Source organism: Pseudophryne corroboree, chromosome 10, assembly GCF_028390025.1.
Source record: "Pseudophryne corroboree isolate aPseCor3 chromosome 10, aPseCor3.hap2, whole genome shotgun sequence".
NCBI lineage: Eukaryota > Metazoa > Chordata > Amphibia > Anura > Myobatrachidae > Pseudophryne > Pseudophryne corroboree.
Window position 1 is genome coordinate 371,192,819 of NC_086453.1, and position 22,749 is coordinate 371,215,567.

Sequence of the window (22,749 nt, forward strand, 5' to 3'; positions counted from 1 at the left end):
TTATACTCATAAACCCCACACTACTATCACTACTACTACTACTACTACTTATACTCATAAACCCCACAATACTATTACTACTATTTCTCTAACGTCCGAAGTGGATGCTGGGGACTCCGTAAGGACCATGGGGAATAGCGGCTCCGCAGGAGACTGGGCACATCTAAAGAAAGCTTTAGGACTATCTGGTGTGCACTGGCTCCTCCCCCTATGACCCTCCTCCAAGCCTCAGTTAGATCTCTGTGCCCGAACGAGAAGGGTGCACACTAGGGGCTCTCCTGAGCTTCTTAGTGAAAGTTTTAGTTTAGGTTTTTTATTTTCAGTGAGACCTGCTGTCAACAGGCTCACTGCATCGAGGGACTAAGGGGAGAAGAAGCGAACTCACCTGCGTGCAGAGTGGATTGGGCTTCTTAGGCTACTGGACATTAGCTCCAGAGGGACGATCACAGGCCCAGCTTGGATGGGTCCCAGAGCCGCGCCGCCGGCCCCCTTACAGAGCCAGAAGGCAGAAGAGGTCCGGAAAATCGGCGGCAGAAGACGTCCTGTCTTCAACAAGGTAGCGCACAGCACTGCAGCTGTGCGCCATTGCTCTCAGCACACTTCACACTCCGGTCACTGAGGGTGCAGGGCGCTGGGGGGGGGGCGCCCTGAGACGCAATAATAAACACCTTGGATGGCAAAAAATGCATCACATATAGCTCCTGGGCTATATGGATGCATTTAACCCCTGCCAAAATACATAAAAAAACGGGAGATAGGCTCCGCCCCCTTATCAGCGGCCTTATCTCCTCAGCACACTGGCGCCATTTTCCCTCACAGCTCCGTTGGAGGGAAGCTCCCTGGCTCTCCCCTGCAGTCACTACACTACAGAAAGGGTTAAAAAAGAGAGGGGGCACAAATTAGGCGCAGTATTAACTATACAGCAGCTATAAGGGGAAAAACACTTATATAAGGTTATCCCTGTATATATATAGCGCTCTGGTGTGTGCTGGCAAACTCTCCCTCTGTCTCCCCAAAGGGCTAGTGGGGTCCTGTCCTCTATCAGAGCATTCCCTGTGTGTGTGCTGTATGTCGGTACTTTTGTGTCGACATGTATGAGGAGAAAAATGATGTGGAGACGGAGCAGATTGCCTGTAATAGTGATGTCACCCCCTAGGGGGTCGACACCTGAGTGGATGAACTGTTGGAAGAAATTACGTGACAGTGTCAGCTCTGTATAAAAGACAGTGGTTGACATGAGACAGCCGGCTACTCAGCTTGTGCCTGTCCAGACGTCTCATAGGCCGTCAGGGGCTCTAAAGCGCCCGTTACCTCAGATGGCAGATATAGACGCCGACACGGATACTGACTCCAGTGTCGACGGTGAAGAGACAAATGTGACTTCCAGTAGAGCCACACGTTACATGATTGAGGCAATGAAAAATGTTTTACACATTTCTGATAATACGAGTACCACCAAAAAGGGGTATTATGTTCGGTGAGGAAAAACTACCTGTAGTTTTCCTGAATCTGAGAAATTAAATGAGGTGTGTGATGATGCGTGGGTTTCCCCCGATAACAACTGATAATTTCTAAAATGTTATTGTCATTATATCCTTTCCCGCCAGAGGTTAGGGTGCGTTGGGAAACATCCCCTAGGGTGGATAAAGCGCTCACACGCTTGTAAGGGCTCTATCCTCTCCTGAGATGGCCGCCCTTAAGGATCCTGCTGATAGAAAGCAGGAGGGTATCCTAAAATGTATTTACACACATACTGGTGTTATACTGCGACCAGCAATCGCCTCAGCCTGGATGTGCAGTGCTGGGTTGGCGTGGTCGGATTCCCTGACTGAAAATATTGATACCCTAGATAGGGACAGTATATTTTTGCCTATAGAGCATTTGAAAGATGCATTTCTATATATGCGTGATGCACAGCGGAATATTTGCCGACTGGCATCAAGTCTAAGTGCGTTGTCCATTTCTACCAGTAGAGGGTTATGGACACGTCAGTGGTCAGGTGATGCGTATTCCAAACGGCAATTGTAAGTATTGCCTTATTAAGGGGAGGAGTTATTTGGGGTCGGTCTTTCAGACCTGGTGGCCACGGCAACAGCTGGGAAATCCACGTTTGTACCCCAGGTCGCCTCTCAACATGAGAAGACGCCGTATTATCAGGCGCAGTCTTTTCGTGGATAAGCGGGCAAAAGGTTCCTCATTTCTGCCCCGTGACAGAGGGAGAGGAAAAAGGCTGCAGAAATCAGCCAGTTCCCAGGAACAGAAACCCTCTCCCGCCTCTGCCAAGCCCTCAGTATACGCTGGGGCTTTACAAGCAGAATCAGGCACGGTGGGGGGCCCGTCTCAATGAATTTCAGCGCGCAGTGGGCTCACTCGCAAGTAGACCCCTGGATCCTTCAGGTGATATCTCAGGGGTACAAATTAGAATTCGAGACGTCTCCCCCTCGCCGTTTCCTAAAGTCAGCTTTACCGATGTCTCCTTCTGACAGGGAGACAGTTTTGGAAGCCATTCACAAGCTGTATTCCCAGCAGGTGATAATCAAGATACCCCTCCTGCAACAGGGAACGGGGTATTATTCCACACTGTTGTGGTACCGAAGCCGGACGGCTCGGTGAGACCGATTCTAAATCTAAAATCTTTGAACACTTACATACAGAGGTTCAAATTCAAGATTGAGTCACTCAGAGCAGTGATTGCGAACCTGGAAGAAGGGGACTACATGATGTCTCGGGACATCAAGGATGCTTACCTTCATGTCAAAATTTACCCTTCTCACCAAGGGTACCTCAGGTTTATGGTACAGAACTGTCACTATCAGTTCAGACGCTGCCATATGGATGGTCCACGGCACCCCGGGTCTTTACCAAGGTAATGGCCGAAATGATGATATTCCTTCAAAGGAAGGGAATTTTAGTTATCCCTTACTTGGACAATTCCCTGATAAGGGTAAGATCCAGGGAACAGTTGGAGGTCGGTGTAGCACTATCTCAGGTAGTGTTGCTGCAGCACGGTTGGATTCTCAATATTCCAAAATCGCAGCTGGTTCCGACGACTTGTCTTCTGTTCCTAGGGATGATCCTGGACACAGTCCAGAAAAAGGTGTTTCTCCCGGAGGAGAAAGCCAGGGAGTTATCCGAGCTAGTCAGGAACCTCCTAAAACCGAGCCAAGTCTCAGTGCATCAATGCACAAGGGTTCTGGGTAAAATGGTGGCTTCCTACGAAGCAATCCCATTCGGCAGATTCCACGCAAGAACTTTCCAGTGGGACCTGCTGGACAAATGGTCCGGGTCGCATTTTCAGATGCATCAGCGGATAACCCTGTCACCAAGGACAAGGGGTCCCTCCTGTGGTGGTTGCAGAGTGCTCATCTTCTAGAGGGCCGCAGATTCGGCATTCAGGACTGGGTCCTGGTAACCACGGATGCCAGCCTGCGAGGCTGGGGAGCAGTCACACAGGGAAGGAATATCCAGGACTTATGGTCAAGCCTGGAGACATCACTTCACATAAATATCCTGAAGCTAAGGAACATTTACAATGCTCTAAGCTTAGCAAGACCTCTGCTTCAAGGTCAGCCGGTGTTGATCCAGTCGGACAACATCACGGCAGTCACCTACGTAAACAGACAGGGTGGCACAAGAAGCAGGAGGGCAATGGCAGAAGCTGCAAGGATTCTTCGCTGGGCGGAAAATCATGTGATAGCACTGTCAGCAGTATTCATTCTGGGAGTGGACAACTGGGAAGCAGACTTCCTCAGCACGACCTCCACCCGGGAGAGTGGGGACTTCACCCAGAAGTCTTCCACATGATTATAAACCGTTGGGAAAAACTCGACAGGTATTGCGCCAGGTCCAGGGACCCTCAGGCAATAGCTGTAGAAGCTCTGGTAACACCGTGGGTGTACCAGTCAGGGTATGTGTTCCCTCCTCTGCCTCTCATACCCAAGGTACTGAGATTGATAAGATGGAGAGGAGTAAGCACTATATTCGTGGCTCCGGATTGGCCAAGAAGGACTTGGTAACCGGAACTTCAAGAGATGCTCACGGAGGATACGTGGCCTCTACCTCTAAGAAGGGACCTGCTCCAGCAAGGACCCTGTCTGTTCCAAGACTTACCGCGGCTGCGTTTGACGGCATGGCGGTTGAACGCCGGATCCTGAAGGAAAAAAGGCATTCCGGATGAAGTCATCCCTATCCTGATCAAAGCCAGGAAGGATGTAACCGCAAAAACATTATCACCGCAATTGGCGAAAATATGTTGCGTTGTGCGAGGCCAGTAAGGCCCGACGGTGGAAATTCAACTGGGTCGATTCCTACATTTCCTGCAAACAGGAGTGTCTATGGGCCTGAAATTGGGGTCCATTATGGTTCAAATTTCGGCCCTGTCAATTTTCTTCCAAAAAGAATTAGCTTCAGTCCCTGAAGTTCAGACGTTTGTAAAAGGGGTACTGCATATACAGCCTCCTTTTGTGCCTCCAGTGGCACTTTGGGATCTCAATGTAGTTTTGGGTTCCAAAAGTCACTTTGGTTTGAACCACTTAAATCTGTGGAGTTAAAATATCTCACATGGAAAGTGGTCATGCTGTTGGCCCTGGCCTGGGCCAGGCGCGTGTCAGAATTGGCGGCTTTATCCTGAAATAGCCCTTATCTGATGTTCCATTCGGACAGGGCGGAATTGAGGACTCGTCCTCAGTTTCTCCCTAAGGTGTTTTCAGCGTTTCACCTGAACCAACCTATTTGTGGTGCCTGCGGCTACTAGGGACTTGGAGGACTCCAAGTTGCTAGACGTTGTCAGGGCCCTGAAAATATATGTTTCCAGGAGGGCTGGAGTCAGGAAATCTGACTCGCTGTTTATCCTGTATGCACCCAACAAGCTGGGTGCTCCTGTTTCTAAGCAGACTATTGCTCGTTGGATTTGTAGTACAATTCAGCTTGCACATTCTGTGGCAGGCCTGCCACAGCCAAAAATCTGTAAATGCCCACTCCACAAGGAAGGTGGGCTCATCTTGGGCGGCTGCCCGAGGGGTCTAGGCTTTACAACTTTGCCGAGCAGCTACTTGGTCAGGAGCAAATACGTTTGTAAAATTCTACAAAATTGATACCCTGGCTGAGGAGGACCTGGAGTTCTCTCATTTGGTGCTGCAGAGTCATCCGCACTCTCCCGCCCGTTTGGGAGCTTTGGTATAATCCCCATGGTCCTCACGGAGTCCCCAGCATCCACTTAGGACGTTAGAGAAAATAAGAATTTACTTACCGATAATTCTATTTCTCATAGTCCGTAGTGGATGCTGGGCGCCCATCCCAAGTGCGGATTGTCTGCAATACTTGTACATAGTTATTGTTACAAAAATCGGGTTATTATTGTTGTGAGCCATCTTTCAGAGGCTCCTCTGTTATCATGCTGTTAACTGGGTTCAGATCACAGGTTATACGGTGTGATTGGTGTGGCTGGTATGAGTCTTACCCGGGATTCAAAATCCTTCCTTATTGTGTACGCTCGTCCGGGCACAGTATCCTAACTGAGGCTTGGAGGAGGGTCATAGGGGGAGGAGCCAGTGCACACCAGATAGTCCTAAAGCTTTCTTTAGATGTGCCCAGTCTCCTGCGGAGCCGCTATTCCCCATGGTCCTTACGGAGTCCCCAGCATCCACTACGGACTATGAGAAATAGAATTATCGGTAAGTAAATTCTTATTTACTCATATTTCTAAACCCAACACTACTATTTCTCTTACATCCTAGAGGATACTGTGAATGTATTTAGTACCATAGGGTATAGACGAGTCCACTAGGAGCCTTGGGCACTTCAAGAAATTGATAGTGTGGGCTGGCTTCTCCCTCTATGCCCCTCCTACCAGACTCAGTTTAGAAAATGTGCCCGGAGGAGCTGGTCACGTTGCATGGAAGCTCCTGAAGAGTTTTCTGTATTTATTTTCTCTGTTTGTTATTTTCAGGTAGGACTGGTTGGCACCATGCTTCATGGGACTTAGGGGGGGACGGGGACGGCCCAATCTCTTGAAGGGTTAATGGTCCTGTTCTCCGCTGACAAGACACAAGCTCTTGAGGGAACTATTCGCACGCCCCACCACGGCAAGCGCACATTCCCGCAGCACGCCGCCAGCCCTAACAGAGCCAGGAGAATGAAGAGTGGTGAGTACTAAGCCGGCTTCCCGGTTAGCGGGTCGCCGGCCATTACGGCGGCATGAGGGTACAAAGACGCACGGCTTCTACGGGGCGGCGGAGTCTCGGGGCTCAGTCACAGTGCTTCTGAGGGAGCGAACTGAGTCTAAGTACACAACGAGTGTACACAGTACCCACACTGGCATTACAGACTTAAAAGGCGACTGACTCCATTTTAAGCATAAATATTACCTCAGCCAGTATAAAAAAGCAGGAAGACCGCGCGCCATTGTAGGGGCGGAGCTTCACTATGAGCGGATCCAGAAGCTCACCAGCGCCATTATCCCTCTGCAGTGGACACAGACACTGGCTGACAGGGATGCGCAGCTCCTCCGGAGAGACTCCAGATTACCTCAGCGGTACCAGGGGGTCACAGCAGGGGACGAGCGCTTACTAGTGTACTAAGTCCCCAATCTGTGTACTTAGTCTGTGACCCGGCTTAGCTTGGCATTTGCGATAAGGGCGCTGTGTGCTTGCTCCAGGCTATCCCTATGTCTCTCATGAAGGGCTCTTTGTGGGTAAATTGTGCACTTAACCTGTTCGTGTGTGTGTGTGTTGTCACTGTCACAGTATGTCAGACAAAGAGTGTGTTTCATGTAAGGCACAGTGTTCCTCTTCCCCAGGGGGTTCACTACAGTGCACTCAGTGCAGTGTACCCTCCCAGGCTAGCGGGGGCTGGATTCCATTAGGGGAATGATTTCTAATATTTCTACTAAATTATCCCGCAATGAGAAAGAGATGCAATACTTAAGACAATCTATAACTGAGTTTATGAACAGAGACTCGGTACCCAAACCAGCGTCTCAGTCTCCTGCCATTTGTCCGCAAAAACGTCATTTGGCCCATGTCCTGGAGTCTGACTCTGATGATGAGGGGTCAGACATGGAGGAGGGGGAGGTGGATGCAGAGGTGGGGAGGCTACTCTGTCACAGGGAATAGAGGCTCTCATAGAAGCTATCAGAGACATTCTGCAAATTCCTGATACGGTGTCAGAGGAGACCGAGGAATCTTATTTTAATGTAAAAAAAGAAATCCTCAGCCACTTTTCCTGTTTGAAGAACTGTGGGTAAATCGTGATAGGAATTTCAAATCCCTAAGAGGTTTCTCTCATCATTTCCTTTTCCTCCTGAGGATAGGAAAAAATGGGAAAATCCACTGATAGTGGATGCATCAGTATCCAGGCTGTCACGGAAAATAGTATTGCCTGTCCCTGGTGCAGCCTCCCTGAAAGACACGGCTGATCGTAGAATTGAGAATACACTCAAATCCTTGTGCACAGAGACCCACTACAGCATGTGCGTGGATTACTAAGGCCATCGCAAAATTGTCGGGTAACCTAATTGAGGGGTTAGGTACCTTGCCTAAGGGGGAGATTATTTTACTCCTGCAGCAAATACAGAACTCTGCAAATTTTATGGTGGAAGCTATAAAAGAAATAGTCTTGCTTAATGCACGCACCACTGCTATGGCAGTGTCAGTACGCAGGGGCTTATGGCTACACCAGTGGACTGCTGGCGCGGACTCCATGAAAGGAGTGGAAGGCCTACCCTTCACAGGAGAGGCCTTATTTGGAGATGAACTAGACAAATGGATCTCCAAAGCTACTGCGGGTAAGTCCACGTATCTTCCTTCTGCAGCTCCCCCAGCCAGGAAGGCTTACTCAGGACCTAATCTACAGTCCTTTCGGACTGCCAAGTTCAAGGGCAAATCCAGATGTTCTTCTACAGCCACCAGAGGCTCTAGAGGTAAACCACGCAAACCAGCAGCTGCAGGTACACAGGAACAGAGCCATTGGCGTATTTTTAATGGGTGCAGTGTGTGCAAGGCACACAGGCCCCCAGGATCCAGGGGGGCCCACCCTACACACACTGCACCCATTTGTTTAATACTTACCTCTCTGGAGTCCCCCGTCGGAGCCATCCCTTCTCGGCAGCGTAATAGAGTTTGAACACAAGAGGGAACAAACTCTATTGCGCCTGCTGAAAACTCCGGAAAGATGGCATAGCGGCCATTTTTCTGGAGTTTCGCGCATGCGCATTAGCAAAATCTTCGGGAAAATGGGCGCCGTGCCGTGTTCCCGGAGGTTTGGTCATGTACAATAGAGTCTGTTCTCAGACTCTGTTGCTGCTGCGGAGAAGGATGGCACCGCCGGGGGACTCCGGAGAGGTAAGTATTAAATCCTGTCCATCAGTCAGAGAGGAGGGGGCCCCTGAAGCAGAAGGCTGCACACGGGCCTCCTCCTCTCTTAAAACGCCTCTGAACAGAGCTTAAGTTCTGCTTCCTCAAAGCCTTCAGCATGACGGTGGACCGCGATGCCTGGAAGACCGGCAGGTGGGAGCCCGACTAAAAATTTTCAGTCACATCTGGACAACATCATGCCAGGATCCCTGGGTCATAGATCTTATTTCCCAGGTCTACTAACTGGAGTTTCAGGAACGCCCACCTCACAGATTCTTCAAATCAGGCTTACCAGTTTCACAGGATGCAAGTATAACCTTACAGGGCGCCATTCAAAAACTGGCGCAGACTCAGGTCATTGTTCCAGTTTCACCTCACCTGCAAAACAGGGGTTATTATTCCAACCTATTTGTAGTACCGAAACCGAATGGTTCGGTAAGACCGATTCTGAACCTCAAGTTGTTTAACCCGTACTTAAGAGTGTTCAAATTCAAGATGGAGTCTCTGAGAGCGGTGATCTCAGGTCTGGAGGAGTGGGAATTCCTAGTGTCTCTGGATATCAAGTATGCGTACCTTCACGCTCCGATCTGTCCGCCTCATCAAGGTGATGGCAGAGATGATGTTTCTACTCCACAAACAGGGAGTGAACATAATTCCATACCATGGACGATCTTCTGATAAAGGCACCGTCCAAGGAGCGGTTGATGGACAGTATTCGCCTCTCAACCACACAACTCCTGGATCACGGGTGGATTCTGAACTTACCAAAATCTAACCTGGAACCTTTATGGGAATGATACTGGACACGGAATCTCAGAGAGTGTTCCTTCCTGTGGAGAAGGCTATGGAAATCCAGTCGATGGTTCAGGCTGTCCTGAAGCCAACCCGGATCTTGGTGCATCTGTGCATTCTGCTTCTGGGGAAAATGGTGGCCTCTTACGAGACGCTTCAGTACGGAAGGTTTCATGCAAGGCCCTTCCAGCTAGATCTATTGGACAAATGGTCTGGATCACATCTTCACAAGCACCAGAGGATCCGTCTGTTGCCAAGAGCCAGGATCTTCCTTCTGTGGTGGCTACAGACTTCTCCCCTCGTTGATGGTCGGAGGTTCGGTATTCAGAATTGGATTCTGCTAACCACGGATGCAAGCCTCAGAGGTTGGGAAGCTGTCACCCAGGGGGTGCAGTTTCAAGGAAGGTGGACAAGTCAGGAAGTCGTCCTTCCAATAAACATCCTAGAACTCAGGGCTATCTACAACGCCCTTCTGCAGGCCTCATCCCTACTTCGGAATCAGGCCATTCAAGTCCAGTTGGACAATGTAACGGCGGTAACGTACATAAACCGACAGGGCGGAACGAAAAGCAGAGCAGCAATGTCAGAGGTGTCAAAAATTCTCCTCTGGGTGGAAAACCACTCTGTGGCGTTGTCGGCGGTCTTCAGCAGACACGACTTGCACCCGGGGGAGTGGGGTCTTCACCCGGAAGTGTTCAGGTGCTTGACACGTCGGTGGGGATATCCACAAATCGACATGATGGCCTCTTGTCTCAACAAGAAGCTCAAGCGGTATTGTTCCATTTCGAGAGACCAACAGGCAGTGGCGGTAGACGCTCTGACGACTCCGTGGGTCTACCAGATGGTGTATGTGTTTCCTCCACTTCCTCTGATCCCAAGAATTTGAAAAAGAATAAGAAGGGAAAAGGTGCAAACAATACTCATTGCTCCGGACTGGCCAAGAAGGGCCTGGTACGCGGACCTTTTGGAGATGCTCCTCGAAGATCCGTGGCCTCTGCCTCTTTGCGAGGATCTTCTGCAAGAGGGCCCGTTCGTCTATCAAGACTTGCCGTGGCTACGTTTGACGGCATGGAAGTTGAACTGCTGATTTTAGCCAGGAGAGGGATTCCTGACAAGGTCATCCCGACTATGATCCAAGCCAGGAAAGAGGTAACATCTAAACATTACCACCATATATGGAAGAAGTATGTTTCTTGGTGTGAGAACAGACAATATTCTGTTGGTGGAATTTCATCTGGAACGTCTCCTACTTTTTCTGCAGTCGGGAGTGGATGTGGGCCTACGCTTAGGTTCCATTAAAGTCCAGATTTCTTCTTTGTCTATTTTCTTTCAGAAACAATTGGCTTCTCTCCCTGAGGTCCAGACGTTCTTGAAAGTTGTTCTACACATCCAACCTCCCTTTGTGCCTCCCACGGCACCTTGGGATCTCAATTTGGTGCTGCAGTTCCTCCAATCGGACTGGTTTGAACCGTTACAGGAGGTTGACGTAAAGTACCTTACGTGGAACACCGTCACACTATTGGCCTTGGCCTCAGTGAGTCGTGTGTCAGAGCTGGGGGCGTTGTCTCACAAGAGTCCCTACTTAATTTTCCATGAAGACAGAGCTGAACTCAGAACTCGCAGAAAGACAAAGGGCGATCTGGCACAGGGTTTATATAAATATGATAGTTTATAAATTCGAAAGAAAAAGACCAAAATTGGACAGTGTATTGCCCTTAATACTAGGGAGAAAACAATGTATGTTATCGTTTTTTCTTAGGTATGCTGTCCTGGTTGGTGGTGCACCCAGAGCCAGAAAGTACGTAGACTTACAAAAGGGAGAGAACAGAAGGCTCTTGTGTGGGCGCACTCTTAGGAAAAAAGGTTAATAATTTGTAACAATTCAGAAAGTTTTAAGACATAACTTTTAATAACATTGGTAAAACGAAGATACCCTTCCCAAGGATCTATGAAACAAATAATAAATTTGAGAAAATATTAAAAATGTTCTGGTCTCTTTATTTCAGAGTATGTGGAAAGGTTGTAGACATTGGATTGTCATACCCCCATTTCCCCTGACCAGTACAGGGTTTCTGTATTGATGGAATCGGGGGTTGGTCAAAACACAGTTTCTATAAGGGAAGTCTAAATAAATAAGCTGTAAGTAACTAGAGTGGTAATCACCAGTCACCACTCTAAAGATTGTACACCTGCATTACATACAAATGCCATATTTTCAGGCAAAAATTTGTAGGCATCATGAGTCAGTCAAAAAACTGTTATATATTGCACACACTATGATGAAGAGTTACAGATTAGAATTAGTGGTAATACTGCTGTTGGTGTTTTTTATCACACAAGGGAGGAAGTTAATTCCTGCTCTACAACACCAGGTATTCGCAGGTAGTCGCCTTTCCTGATACTGACCTGGCCCAACGCTGTTTAGCTTCCAAGATCGGACGAGATCGGGCGCTAACAGCGTGGTATGGTAGTAGAGATTTTATGTGTACACCAATGAGAGTGCACCTATATAGGAAATAAGAAATGGAGAAAGTAGAGAGGAGATAGAGAATAGAAAAAAGTTTGTGAAAATATGTGGATCTGCTTTCCACGTTAGACCGGTTCAAAAGTTCCCACTATTGTGGTACAGTGTTCCGGGAATCATGAATGAGAGTCCACGAAATTTGTGATTAAAGAATATAATAACCAGTTAGTTGGATAACGCATATATTTAGGCTGATAACTTTGGCAAGATAATACAGAGCTTTTGCTGCTGCACACAATGTAATTACTAAAGGTTAGATCTTTCTATAGTAATGAGGAATGATATGCCACTTGACACAATAGGGAAAAGGAGATACAAATTGGACAAATTCGCGCAGTATTAGGTAGAATATAAGTAAAGGCACCCTATGTCAATTATGAAATATTGATAATATGCGGCTTCAGTAAATAAATTTCACAGGGCAAGAGGCATGAGAAAAAAAGCACATAAAGTAACATGAAAGATTTGTCCCTATATAAGTACATCACCAGTGTGTTTATAAGTGTGTGTGGGTGTTACTTAGGCATAATGTTAACTGGGGGAACTACGTGGCATAATGTGAACTGGGGGCACTGCGTGGCATAATGTGAACTGGAGGCACTAAACATAGAAACAGAATTTGTCGGCAGATAAGAACGACTTGGCCCATCTAGTCTGCACCTTTTTTTTTTTTTTACATTATCTTTATCTCTAATCTTATTTGATCCTTATTTCTTTGTTAGGATATCCTTATGTCTATCCCATGCATGTTTAAATTGCTCTACTGTCTTAGCCTCTACCACCTCCGATGGGAGGCTATTCCACTTGTCCACTACCCTTTTTGTGAAGTAATTTTTCCGCAAATTTCCCCTGAACCTCCCCCCTCCAGTCTCAGTGCATGTCCTCGTGTCCTATTGCTTCTCTTCATTTGGAGAATGTTTCCCTCCAGGACTTTGTTAAAACCCTTGATATATTTGAAAGTTTCTATCATGTCCCCCCTCTTCTTGAGATTTCTTAGTCTTTCTGGGTATGATGTGTGATGTAGGCCATGCACCATTTTAGTTGCCCTTCTTTGTACAGTTTCTAATGTATTAATATCCTTTTGAAGATATGGCCTCCAGAATTGAACACAGTATTCTAGATGAGACCGCAGCAATGACCTATACAGTGGCATTATTACTTCTTTCTTTCTGCTGCTGATTCCTCTCCCAATGCAGCCAAGCATCTGACTAGCCTTCCTCATTGCCTTGTTACATTGCTTACCTGTCTTTATGTCACCTGAAATAGTGACTCCTAGATCCCTTTCCTCCTCAGTAGTTCCCAGTATAGCGCCATTAATACTATATTTATCCTTTGTGTCACCTGAAATAGTGACTCCTAGATCCCTTTCCTCCTCAGTAGTTCCCAGTATAGTGCCATTAATACTATATTTAGCCTTTATGTCACCTGAAATAGTGACTCCTAGATCCCTTTCCTCCTCAGTAGTTTCCAGTATAGTGCCATTAATATCATAGTTATCCTTTATGTCACCTGAAATAGTGACTCCTAGATCCCTTTCCTCCTCAGTAGTTCCCAGTATAGTGCCATTAATACTATATTTAGCCTTTATGTCACCTGAAATAGTGACTCCTAGATCCCTCCCTCCTCAGTAGTTTCCAGTATAGTGTCATTAATACTATATTTAGCCTTTATGTCACCTGAGATAGTGACTCCTAGATCCCTTTCCTCCTCAGTAGTTTCCAGTATAGTGTCATTAATACTATATTTAGCCTTTATGTCACCTGAGATAGTGACTCCTAGATCCCTTTCCTCCTCAGTAGTTTCCAGTATAGTGTCATTAATACTATATTTAGCCTTTATGTCACCTGAGATAGTGACTCCTAGATCCCTTTCCTCCTCAGTAGTTCCCAGTATAGTGCCATTATTACTATATTTATCCTTTATTTCAATCTGAAATAGTGACTCCTAGATCCCTTTCCTCCTCAGTAGTTTCCAGTATAGTGTCATTAATACTATATTTATCCTTTATGTCACCTGAGATAGTGACTCCTAGATCCCTTTCCTCCTCAGTAGTTCCCAGTATAGTGCCATTATTACTATATTTATCCTTTATGTCACCTGATATAGTGACTCCTAGATCCCTTTCCTCCTCAGTAGTTTCCAGTATAGTGTCATTAATACTATATTTATCATTTATGTCCCCTGAAATAGTGACTCCTAGATCCCTTTCCTCCTCAGTAGTTCCCAGTATAGTGCCATTATTACTATATTTATCCTTTATGTCACCTGAAATAGTGACTCCTAGATCCCTTTCCTCCTCAGTAGTTTCCAGTATAGTGACATTAATACTATATTTATCCTTTATGTCAACTGAAATAGTGACTCCTAGATCCCTTTCCTCCTCAGTAGTTTCCAGTATAGTGTCATTAATACTATATTTATCCTTTATGTCAACTGAAATAGTGACTCCTAGATCCCTTTCCTCCTCAGTAGTTTCCAGTATAGCGCCATTAATACTGTATTTATCCTTTATGTCACCTGAGATAGTGACTCCTAGATCCCTTTCCTCCTCAGTAGTTTCCAGTATAGTGCCATTAATACTATATTTATCCTTTATGTCACCTGAAATAGTGTCTCCTAGATCCCTTTCCTCCTCAGTAGTTTCCAGTGTAGTGTCATTAATACTATAATTATTCTTTATGTCACCTGAAATAGTGACTCCTAGATCCCTTTCCTCCTCAGTAGTTTCCAGTATAGTGTCATTAATACTATATTTATCCTTTATGTCACCTGAGATAGTGACTCCTAGATCCCTTTCCTCCTCAGTAGTTCCCAGTATAGTGCCATTATTACTATATTTATCCTTTATGTCATCTGAAATAGTGACTCCTAGATCCCTTTCCTCCTCAGTAGTTTCCAGTATAGTGTCATTAATACTATATTTATCATTTATGTCACCTGAAATAGTGACTCCTAGATCCCTCTCCTCCTCAGTAGTTTCCAGTATAGAACCATTAATACTATATTTATCCTTTATGTCACCTGAAATAGTGACTCCTAGATCCCTTTCCTCCTCAGTAGTTACCAGTATAGCGCCACTAATACTATATTTATCCTTAATGTCACCTGAAATAGTGTCTCCTAGATCCCTTTCCTCCTCAGTAGTTTCCAGTATAGCGCCACTAATACTATATTTATCCTTTATGTCACCTGAAATAGTGTCTCCTAGATCCCTTTCCTCCTCAGTAGTTTCCAGTATAGTGTCATTAATACTATATTTATCCTTTATGTCACCTGAGATAGTGACTCCTAGATTCCTTTCCTCCTCAGTAGTTCCCAGTATAGTACCATTATTACTATATTTATTCTTTATGTCACCTAAAATAGTGACTCCTAGATCCCTTTCCTCCTCAGTAGTTTCCAGTATAGTGTCATTAATACTATATTTATCATTTATGTCACCTGAAATAGTGACTCCTAGATCCCTCTCCTCCTCAGTAGTTTCCAGTATAGAACCATTAATACTATATTTATCCTTTATGTCACCTGAAATAGTGACTCCTAGATCCCTTTCCTCCTCAGTAGTTACCAGTATAGCGCCATTAATACTATATTTATCCTTTATGTCACCTGAAATAGTGACTCCTAGATCCCTTTCCTCCTCAGTAGTTCCCAGTATAGTGCCATTATTACTATATTTATCCTTTATGTCACCTGAAATAGTGACTCCTAGATCCCTTTCCTCCTCAGTAGTTTCCAGTATAGTGACATTAATACTATATTTATCCTTTATGTCAACTGAAATAGTGACTCCTAGATCCCTTTCCTCCTCAGTAGTTTCCAGTATAGCGCCATTAATACTGTATTTATCCTTTATGTCACCTGAGATAGTGACTCCTAGATCCCTTTCCTCCTCAGTAGTTTCCAGTATAGCGCCATTAATACTATATTTATCCTTTATGTCACCTGAAATAGTGACTCCTAGATCCCTTTCCTCCTCAGTAGTTCCCAGTATAGTGCCATTATTACTATATTTATCCTTTATGTCACCTGAAATAGTGACTCCTAGATCCCTTTCCTCCTCAGTAGTTTCCAGTATAGTGACATTAATACTATATTTATCCTTTATGTCAACTGAAATAGTGACTCCTAGATCCCTTTCCTCCTCAGTAGTTTCCAGTATAGCGCCATTAATACTGTATTTATCCTTTATGTCACCTGAGATAGTGACTCCTAGATCCCTTTCCTCCTCAGTAGTTTCCAGTATAGCGCCATTAATACTATATTTATCCTTTATGTCACCTGAAATAGTGACTCCTAGATCCCTTTCCTCCTCAGTAGTTTCCAGTATAGTGCCATTAATACTATATTTATCCTTTATGTCACCTGAAATAGTGACTCCTAGATCCCTTTCCTCCTCAGTAGTTTCCAGTATAGTGTCATTAATACTATATTTATCCTTTATGTCACCTGAGATAGTGACTCCTAGATCCCTTTTCTCCTCAGTAGTTTCCAGTATAGTGTCATTAATACTATATTTATCCTTTATGTCACCTGAAATAGTGACTCCTAGATCCCTTTCCTCCTCAGTAGTTTCCAGTATAGTGTCATTAATACTATATTTATCCTTTATGTCAACTGAAATAGTGACTCCTAGATCCCTTTCCTCCTCAGTAGTTTCCAGTATAGCGCCATTAATACTGTATTTATCCTTTATGTCACCTGAGATAGTTACTCCTAGATCCCTTTCCTCCTCAGTAGTTTCCAGTATAGTGCCATTAATACTATATTTATCCTTTATGTCACCTGAAATAGTGTCTCCTAGATCCCTTTCCTCCTCAGTAGTTTCCAGTATAGTGTCATTAATACTATATTTATCCTTTATGTCACCTGAAATAGTGACTCCTAGATCCCTTTCCTCCTCAGTAGTTTCCAGTATAGTGTCATTAATACTATATTTATCCTTTGTCACCTGAGATAGTGACTCCTAGATCCCTTTCCTCCTCAGTAGTTCCCAGTATAGTGCCATTATTACTATATTTATCCTTTATGTCACCTGAAATAGTGACTCCTAGATCCCTTTCCTCCTCAGTAGTTCCCAGTATAGTGCCATTATTACTATATTTATCCTTTATGTCACCTGAAATAGTGACTCCTAGATCCCTTTCCTCCTCAGTAGTTTCCAGTATAGTGACATTAATACTATATTTATCCTTTATGTCAACTGAAATAGTGACTCCTAGATCCCTTTCCTCCTCAGTAGTTTCCAGTGTAGTGCCATTAATACTGTATGTATCCTTTATGTCACCTGAGATAGTGACTCCTAGATCCCTTTCCTCCTCAGTAGTTTCCAGTATAGTGCCATTATTACTATATTTATCCTTTATGTCACCTGAAATAGTGACTTCTAGATCCCTTTCCTCCTCAGTAGTTTCCAGTATAGTGCCATTAATACTATATTTATCCTTTATGTCACCTGAAATAGTGTCTCCTAGATCCCTTTCCTCCTCAGTAGTTTCCAGTATAGTGCCATTAATACTGTATGTATCCTTTATGTCACCTGAGATAGTGACTCCTAGATCCCTTTCCTCCTCAGTAGTTTCCAGTATAGTGCCATTAATACTATATTTATCCTTTATGTCACCTGAAATAGTGACTTCTAGATCCCTTTCCTCCTCAGTAGTTTCCAGTATAGTGCCATTAATACTATATTTATCCTTTATGTCACCTGAAATAGTGTCTCCTAGATCCCTTTCCTCCTCAGTATTTTCCAGTATAGTGTCATTAATACTATATTTATCCTTTATGTCACCTGAAATAGTGACTCCTAGATCCCTTTCCTCCTCAGTAGTTTCCAGTATAGTGTCATTGATACTATATTTATCCTTTATGTCAACTGAAATAGTGACTCCTAGATCCCTTTCCTCCTCAGTAGTTTCCAGTATAGCGCCATTAATACTGTATTTATCCTTTATGTCACCTGAGATAGTGACTCCTAGATCCCTTTCCTCCTCAGTAGTTTCCAGTATAGTGCCATTAATACTATATTTATCCTTTATGTCACCTGAAATAGTGTCTCCTAGATCCCTTTCCTCCTCAGTAGTTTCCAGTATAGTGTCATTAATACTATATTTATCCTTTATGTCACCTGAAATAGTGACTCCTAGATCCCTTTCCTCCTCAGTAGTTTCCAGTATAGTGTCATTAATACTATATTTATCCTTTATGTCAACTGAAATAGTGACTCCTAGATCCCTTTCCTCCTCAGTAGTTTCCAGTATAGCGTCATTAATACTATATTTATCCTTTATGTCAACTGAAATAGTGACTCCTAGATCCCTTTCCTCCTCAGTAGTTTCCAGTATAGCGCCATTAATACTGTATTTATCCTTTATGTCACCTGAGATAGTGACTCCTAGATCCCTTTCCTCCTCAGTAGTTCCCAGTATAGTGCCATTAATACTATATTTATCCTTTATGTCACCTGAGATAGTGACACCTAGATCCCTTTCCTCCTCAGTAGTTTCCAGTATAGTGCCATTAATACTATATTTATCCTTTATGTCACCTGAAATAGTGACTCCTAGATCCCTTTCCTCCTCAGTAGTTTCCAGTATAGCGCCATTAATACTATATTTAGCCTTTGGATTTTTGAGACCCAAGTGCATGATTTTGCATTTTTTGGCATTAAAATGTAATTGCCACACTCTTCTCCATTCCTCTAGTCTAACTAGATCCTCAATCATTTGTTTTACCCCACCTGGTGTGTCTACCTTGTTGCATACCTTTGTGTCATCTGCAAAAAGGCATACTTTCCCTTTAATGCCATTTGCAATGTCACCAATAAAGATATTAAAAAGCACTGGTCCAAATACAGATCCCTGGGGTACTCCACTGGTAACATTTCCCTCCTGTGAATGCACTCCATTTACCACAACTCTCTGTTTTCTATCCTGCAACCAAGATCTTACCCATTCAATAATCCTAGTATTTAATCCCAAGATTTCAAGTTTATTTAGCAGTCTGCAATTTGGAACAGTGTTAAAAGCCTTACTAAAGTCTAGATAAGCTATATCCATGGCTCCACCTTTATCCATCACTTTAGTCACACAGTCAAAAAAGTCAATAAGATTTGTTTGACATGATCTCCCCCCAGTGAATCCATGCTGTTTGGGATCCTGTAAATTGCCAGATTTGAGATAATCTACAACTCTTTCTTTTAAGAGTGTTTCCATCAATTTCCCTACTACTGATGTAAGACTCACTGGTCTGTAGTTGTTTGCCTCTTCCTTGCTTCCACTTTTGTGCAGTGGGACTACGTTTGCTCTTTTCCAGTCCTCTGGAATTACTCCTGTAGCTAATGACTGGTTGAATAATTCTGTGTGGCAAAATGTGAACTGTGGAACTACGTGGCATAATGTGAACTGGGGGGCACTGTGTGGCATAATGTGAACCTGGGCACTGTGTGGCATAATGTGAACTGGAGGCCCTACGTGGCATAATGTGAATTGGGGGCACGGTGTGGCATAATGTGAACTGGGGGTACTGTGTGGCAAAATGTGAACTGTGGAACTACGTGGCATAATGTGAACTGGGGGGCACTGTGTGGCATCATGTGAACTGGAGGCCCTACGTGGCATAATGTGAACTGGGGGCACGGTGTGGCGTAATGTGAACTGGGGGTACTGTGTGGCAAAATGTGAACTGTGGAACTACGTGGCATAATGTGAACTGGGGGGCACTGTGTGGCATAATGTGAACTGGAGGCCCTACGTGGCATAATGTGAACTGGGGGCATGGTGTGGCATAATGTGAACTGGGGGTACTGTGTGGCAAAATGTGAACTGTGGAACTACGTGGCATAATGTGAACTGGGGGGCACTGTGTGGCATAATGTGAACCTGGGCACTGTGTGGCATAATGTGAACTGGAGGCCCTACGTGGCATAATGTGAATTGGGGGCACGGTGTGGCATAATGTGAACTGGGGGTACTGTGTGGCAAAATGTGAACTGTGGAACTACGTGGCATAATGTGAACTGGGGGGCACTGTGTGGCATCATGTGAACTGGAGGCCCTACGTGGCATAATGTGAACTGGGGGCACGGTGTGGCGTAATGTGAACTGGGGGTACTGTGTGGCAAAATGTGAACTGTGGAACTACGTGGCATAATGTGAACTGGGGGGCACTGTGTGGCATAATGTGAACTGGAGGCCCTACGTGGCATAATGTGAACTGGGGGCATGGTGTGGCATAATGTGAAGTGGGGGTACTGTGTGGCAAAATGTGAACTGTGGAACTACGTGGCATAATGTGAACTGGGGGGCACTGTGTGGCATAATGTGAACTGGAGGCCCTACGTGGCATAATGTGAACTGGGGGCACGGTGTGGCATAATGTGAACTGGGGGTGCTGTGTGGCATAATGTAAACTGGTGGCACTGTGTGGCATAATGTGAACTGGGGGCACTGTGTGGCATAATGTGAACTGGGTGCACTAGTAGTATACACATTACACTTTATAATAACATCACCAGCATATATTATTAACAATTTTATTAGTAGGAGCCCCCCCAAGAGTTAGTTGCCCTCATGCCCCCACAAACTGTAAGCTTGCCCTGACTGCAGGGGTATGGACGGACAGTGTTTATCTGGACTCGGTGTGGATGTGATGTGTGTGATCAGGGGACTGGAGTCTCTCATGTGCATGTATAGCAGGATAGTGATATATAAGCAGTGTGACCACACACCTCTCAGAACCATGCCCCCATGCTCCTGAGATACTGGAAAGGAGCAGTCAGTGAGCACATGATGCTGTTGGTAGGAGGCACCCGCAGGCAGCTCGCAGGATAGCAGTGAGAGAATCTCAGCACACGTTCTCCAGCTGCTCCTGTGGATGTGAGGATGCCAGTCCGCTTCTGCTGCTGAGCCACCTGCACCCAGAATGGGAATATAGCAAGAACGCTCCAACAACGCAGACACTCCAGAAACTCCACAGCAAGGGAATTAACCAGTGCTATCCTGAAATCTCCACCTGCAAAGCCAGCAAAGCATGGACTGCTGTCATGTATGTACACCTGATACCTGTGCATGATGCTAATGTGGTGTGAGCAATGCATGTAGAGCCAGGACTTCTCCAGCCACAGCTGTCTCTGCTCTAACCTTTCCTTGTTTTTTAATTGGGAATTGATTCTGTTGCTGTTGTTCTAAACGTGTGTGGGTGTAACAGGAGTAATAGCAGCAGCGTTCCGTGCCCCGGGAGAACGTTCTCTTCTACCGTCTCCGCTTCTTGTCTAGTTTCCTGGTGGAGTTTATCAGATCATTTATAGGCTGACAGCATTGTCTATATATGTATTTCTCATTTTCTCATTACTGTATGGGTGACACAATTATAGATCTCCTGGTACTGTACGGGTGACACAATTATAGATCTCCTGGTACTGTACGGGTGACAACAACTATAGATCTCCTGGTACTGTACGGGTGACACAATTATAGATCTCCTGGTACTGTACGGGTGACACGATTATAGATCTCCTGGTACTGTACGGGTGACAACAACTATAGATCTCCTGCTACTGTACGGGTGACACAATTATAGATCTCCTGGTACTGTACGGGTGACACGATTATAGATCTCCTGGTACTGTATAGGTGACACAATTATAGATCTCCTGATACTGTACGGGTGACACGATTATAGATCTCCTGGTACTGTACGGGTGACAACAACTATAGATCTCCTGCTACTGTATAGGTGACACAATTATAGATCTCCTGGTACTGTATAGGTGACACAATTATAGATCTCCTGGTACTGTATAGGTGACACAATTATAGATCTCCTGGTACTGTATAGGTGACACAATTATAGATCTCCTGATACTGTACGGGTGACACGATTATAGATCTCCTGGTACTGTACGGGTGACAACAACTATAGATCTCCTGCTACTGTACGGGTGACACAATTATAGATCTCTTGGTACTGTATAGGTGACACAGTTATAGATCTCCTGGTACTGTACGGGTGACACAATTATAGATCTCCTGGTACTGTACGGGTGACACAATTATAGATCTCTTGGTACTGTGTAGGTGACACAATTATAGATCTCTTGGTACTGTACGGGTGACACAATTATAGATCTCTTGGTACTGTGTAGGTGACACAATTATAGATCTCTTGGTACTGTATAGGTGACACAATTATAGATCTCCTGGTACTGTACGGGTGACACAATTATAGATCTCTTGGTACTGTACGGGTGACACAATTATAGATCTCTTGGTACTGTGTAGGTGACACAATTATAGATCTCTTGGTACTGTATAGGTGACACAATTATAGATCTCCTGGTACTGTACGGGTGACACAATTATAGATCTCTTGGTACTGTACGGGTGACACAATTATAGATCTCCTGGTACTGTATAGGTGACACAATTATAGATCTCCTGTATAGGTGACACAATTATAGATCTCCTGGTACTGTACGGGTGACACAATTATAGATCTCCTGGTACTGTATAGGTGACACAGTTATAGATCTCCTGGTACTGTGTAGGTGACACAATTATAGATCTCCTGGTACTGTGTAGGTGACACAATTATAGATCTCTTGGTACTGTACGGGTGACACAATTATAGATCTCTTGGTACTGTACGGGTGACACAATTATAGATCTCCTGGTACTGTATAGGTGACACAATTATAGATCTCCTGTATAGGTGACACAATTATAGATCTCCTGGTACTGTACGGGTGACACAATTATAGATCTCCTGGTACTGTATAGGTGACACAGTTATAGATCTCCTGGTACTGTGTAGGTGACACAGTTATAGATCTCCTGGTACTGTACGGGTGACACGATTATAGATCTCCTGGTACTGTACGGGTGACACGATTATAGATCTCCTGGTACTGTATAGGTGACACAATTATAGATCTCCTGATACTGTACGGGTGACACGATTATAGATCTCCTGGTACTGTACGGGTGACAACAACTATAGATCTCCTGCTACTGTATAGGTGACACAATTATAGATCTCCTGGTACTGTATAGGTGACACAATTATAGATCTCCTGGTACTGTA

General features: G+C 44.8%; 1 protein-coding gene and 1 pseudogene across 1 annotated transcript in view; one reads left to right on the top strand and one right to left on the bottom strand.

The window, feature by feature from the left end:
* The window catches only part of LOC134966751 (uncharacterized), a 254,429-nt gene that overhangs the window by 208,524 nt on the left and 23,156 nt on the right, over positions 1-22,749 (top strand). The window lies entirely within an intron of this gene.
* LOC134968113 (5S ribosomal RNA) lies at positions 11,501-11,619 on the bottom strand (annotated as a pseudogene).